This window comes from Octopus bimaculoides, chromosome 21 (assembly GCF_001194135.2).
Source record: "Octopus bimaculoides isolate UCB-OBI-ISO-001 chromosome 21, ASM119413v2, whole genome shotgun sequence".
NCBI lineage: Eukaryota > Metazoa > Mollusca > Cephalopoda > Octopoda > Octopodidae > Octopus > Octopus bimaculoides.
Genome location: NC_069001.1, coordinates 36,919,922 through 36,924,934, shown reverse-complemented (window position 1 = coordinate 36,924,934; position 5,013 = coordinate 36,919,922). Strand labels below are relative to the sequence as shown.

Below are 5,013 nucleotides of genomic sequence, written 5' to 3'. Positions count from 1 at the left end.
GTGTGTGTGTGTGTGTGTGTGTGTGTGTGTACACAGGGTGACCAAAAGTTGCAAAAGGATTTGAAATTTTTATAAATTTGTCTTAATTACATTTTTTATTTGTAATTTACATGATGTGATTTTTCACACCTAATGTACATGTTTCCTATATATAAACTATATGGTGCTGAGGTATTGACGATTTAAAGCAGAACATAAATGAATATCATATTTGTGACTTTTGGGCCACCCTCTCTCTCTCTCTCTCTCTCTCTATATATATATATATATATATATATACATACACGTAAAAGCACCTACTACACTCTCGGAGTGGTTGGCGTTAGGAAGGGCATCCAGCTGTAGAAACTCTGCCAAATCAGATTGGAGCCTGGTGTAGCCATCCGGTTGCACCAGTCCTCAGTCAAATCGTCCAACCCATGCTAGCATGGAAAGCAGATGTTAAACGATGATGATGATGATATAGATATATATGTATGTATGTCTGTCTGTATGCATCCATCCCAAGCAATGATCTACTAATCTAATCTTAATCTCATATCTACCCCTCTCCTCCTTTTCTAACAGCTTTAATTGGGATATATCTTTCTATTTTAAGTACCATGCATGACCTCAATAAATATTGATGAATGCATTGTTTTACACACACACACACACACGTGTTCATTATCTCTCTCTCTTTCTTGGTCTCCTTCTTACCATATCTTGTATACATGTATCATTTTGATATCCTATATTTTCTGTGTACTATGTGTTTATACATGTGTACTATGTGTGTGTGTATATATATATATATTTGTATATATATATTTGTATATATATATTTATATATATATATATATATATATACTTTTTGTTTCAGTCACTTGACTGTGGCCATGCTGAAGTACGGCCTTTAGTCGAACAAATCAACCTTTGGACTTATTCTTCGTAAGCCTGGTACTTATATGTATTTATGTATGTATGTAAATGCATATGTGTATTTATATATATATTTGCATATGTGTATATATATACACACACATATATATATATATATATATATATATATATATATATATATATATATGAATGTGTGTATGCATATATATATATATGTTTATGTATTTGTTTTGTAAGATTCTTGATGTAAAATTGTGTGTTGAAACAGATATTGTGTTATCTTTGGAGATGATCATATTTTACCAATTAAACACATGCACTGTATGTTTCGGTCTTTACTTGAGCTTTATCATTATTATTATTATTATTATGATGATGTTAGGTGGTGGTGAGCTGGTAGAATTGTTAGCACGCTGGATGAAATGTTTAGCGGTATTTCACCTGTTGCTACATTCAGAGTTCAAATTCCGCTGAGGTTGACTTTGCCTTTCATCCTTTCGGGGTCGATAAAATAAGTACCACGTGAACACTAGGGTCGATGAAATCGACTCATCTCCTCCCCGCTAAAAAATTGCTGCCCTTGTGAAAACATTTAAAACCATTATTATTATTATTATTATTATTATTATTATTATTATTATTATTATTATTATTATTATTATTATTATTATTTTTTTCTTTTTTTTTTTCTTTGTATGTCAAAGCTCTTTCATCACACATCCTGTGATATCTTGAGTGACTCCTTGTCCCACATGTTTGCTCTTGTTCTGCTTATTCTGTTTTGTCTTTCAAAAAATGGATTAAGCAGAACAAGAGGAGACATACGGGTTAAAGAATCGTCAAAGAGGTTGCAGGATGTGTGATGAAGGAGCTTCGACAGAGAAAAATAACAATAACAAAGCTGAAATAAAGTCCAAACATATAGCGATTGGGTTTGATTGGCAAAATATCATCGCCCCCATGTATAATAATATATATCTTTTTATATACTTATGTATAAATGTATGTAGGTATACTAAATTCAACTTGTGTTGAAAGTCAACAAAGTTTGCTTTAGAAGTGTTGAGATGTATTGAAAGATGCAGATAAGGAAATAATTTTATTCTCAAACGCAGGATAATGCTAATAATATGGCATGAACAGGATAAACTATTCATGAGAGGCAAACTTCATCCAAACTTCTTATCCGTACAACAAAGCCTGCGTTATAACATTAGTAAAAACTTGTGTAATTGTTTCTATAAACTGAGTTTTGTTTACTTGTTGTCGTCGTTACCAAAATATATTTAATGTAGTAGGTTTTATCAGTGTTTACATGAAACTTAAACAGATTTCATTTGAGCTGAAACACAATAGGGAATAACCGTTTTTGTTTTTTTTAGGTTATCTGGTAAAGTCCACGAGATAAATAATAATAATTAAAACAAAAACGAATAAGTTGTTTTTCGCAGTATAACGTGACCCAAGAACCCCCCCCCCCTAAAAAAAAAAACTGGTATACATTTATATTTTAAATCTATTCAATGTGAAGCGACTGTGGTGGCTTTCATATCAGCTGCTCGGTGGAAAAGAATTACCAACCAATTTTACGATTATCGGATCGATTGTTGTCTGTGAAAATTCGTGTCATTTGCGCACGGTTTTTGTCCTCTGTATATTCACATTTATTCACCAACATTTTGGCTTTGTTTCTATTTCTTGAGCTGCATGAAGTAAGGTGACCTCTTTACTGGTTGCTCCACTTGCTTGACACAGCAGCCAAACCTTCTGCAAATCAAATCACTTCACTTTTCATTCAGATGAGATATTTGATAACGTAACTTTTGTTTTTGCTTGAAAAAAAGAACCAACAAACAAATCAGGTGTTGGTCACATCTCGATTGTCTTTTATGATTAATTGGTTTGAATTGATTAATCAATTTTAATCTTGGGTTCAGCTTCAGTGTTAGTATGTTTATTTATATTTTTGATTTCCTTTTTTTCTTTGTATTTGCTCTTATATGTTTCCCCATGCCATCGTGGATAGATTGGGTTTTTTTTCTGTTCATTTGTATAAAAATGCAAAACATTTTATTGAGTTATTTCAGCAGCAATAATAATTATAATTATAATTATAATAATCATTTCTATTATAGGCATAAGGCGTGAAATTTCAGGGCAGATAGGGTAGGTCGATTACATCGACTCCGGTGTGTAACTGGTACTTATTTTATCGACCCCGAAAGGATGAAAAGCAAAGTCGACCCCTGTGGAATTTGAACTCAGAACGCAAGTACAAACGAAATACAGCTGAGCATCTTGCCCGGTGTATTAATGATTCTGCCAGTTTGCCACTTAATAATAATAATAATAATAATAATAATGGTTTCAAATTTTGGCACAAGGCCAGGAATTTTGGGGGTGGATAGTTGATTACATCAACCCAGTACTCAGCTGGTATTTATTTTATCAAAGCAGAATCTGAACTCAGAACGCGAAGACAGATGGAATACTGCCAAGCATTTTCACCTGGTGTGCTAATGATTCTGTCACCTCGCTGCCTCTTTAATAATAATGATGATGATGATGATGACGATGATAAAGAGACTGTATGTTGTTTTTTTTTTGTGATAATTGGTACACTTTGCACAACATCCAAATGCTATCTTTGGCTGAAGGATATTGGAATTGAGATGTGCATTGGCGACCTGCAGAAAGGTACCATTCCTGTATTCTGCAAGACTTCTAAGAAAGATTCTTGAGATTTGAGGAGCCAAGTTGTTACCAAATCTCAAGACAGCATTCCTGCTAACTAATACAGCCTGTAATAGCTTTTGAGTAAGAATGATAACAACACCAATTCTCTCGACTGTGGGAGAAGGGTGAATAGTTGATTACATTGACCCTGGTGCATAACTGGTACTTATTTTATTGAACCTAAAAGAATGAAAGTTGAATCCGACCGTGGCAACATTTGAACTCAAAACATAAAACTGGAAAAAATGCTGCTAAACATTTTGTCCAATATGTAACAACTTTGCCAGCTCACTACCTTAATAATAATAATAATAATAATAATAATAATAATAATAATAATAATGATGATAATAACAACAGTAGCATATACAATAAATTTCTTTGCTCTAGGTGTCAGGAAGACACTCAGCAAGAAATCGAAACAAAATTCAAATAAAAACTGATAATAAAAATAATAATAATAATAATCCTTTCTAATATAGGCACAAGGCCTGAAATTTTAGGGGAGAAGACTAGTTGATTACACCAGCCCCAGTGTTTTACTGATACTCAATTTACTGACCCTGAAAGAATGAAAAGCAAAGTCGACCTCAGTGGAATTTGAACTCGGAACGTAGCGACAGAAGAAATTTCACTAAGCATTTTCCACCCAGCGTACTAATGATACTGCCAGCTCGCCAATAATAATAATAATAATAATAACAATAATAATTATGGTTTCAAATTTTGGTACAAGGCCAGCAATTTCAGGGGGTGGGATAAGTGAATTACATCGACCCCAGTGTTGAGCTGGTGCTTATTTTATCTTCCCTGGAAAGGTGAAAGGCAAAGTCTACCTTGGTGGACAAAATGCTACTAAGCATTTTGCCCAGCTTGCTAACAATGCTGCCACTTTGTCACCATAACAATAATAACAACAACATAATACTAGTGCTGTAAAATTTTTCAGGTCATTCTGTTAATATATAATTTATATTTTTATAGTATTGTTTCAATTAAATATACAATTCAAATGAAATTTTGATGTGAAATATGAAAATACAAAATGTTATTCATCCTCCGGAAATTCTTAACATTATCTTGTCATTTCGGTTCATAGAAGAAATGTCAAGGAATTGTCAATGGAACAGACAAAAAATATGTGTATAATTGTCTAAAAGTTGTTTTTAACATGTTTGATTTTTATGGAGAAAATTTCAGCGTTTGAACTGAATGTGTTGGTAGATATATATGTGTGTGTGTGTGTGTGTGTGTGACTGCTTTCTATTCTATGCAAGTATGTGTGTATATATGGGAGAATATACGAAAAAACAACAGACGAGGACAGGTGGTGTAAATAACAAAAGGATGTATTAGTATGACGCTCGGGAATATATATATATATATATATATATA

General features: G+C 32.8%; 1 protein-coding gene across 9 annotated transcripts in view; it reads left to right on the top strand.

Annotated features, from left to right (window-relative positions):
- LOC106884127 (divergent protein kinase domain 1A) overlaps nucleotides 1-5,013 on the top strand; it is a 55,936-nt gene that overhangs the window by 47,015 nt on the left and 3,908 nt on the right. The window contains exon 5 of one of the 9 annotated variants that reach the window (XR_008266490.1): nucleotides 3,018-3,154. The exons of 7 other annotated variants lie outside the window; for them this stretch is intronic. The gene's annotated coding sequence lies outside the window, so the exon portion shown is untranslated. Of the gene's footprint in view, nucleotides 1-862; nucleotides 931-3,017; nucleotides 3,155-5,013 lie in introns of all 9 variants that reach the window. One more of the 9 variants, XR_008266492.1, reaches the window with a different exon arrangement.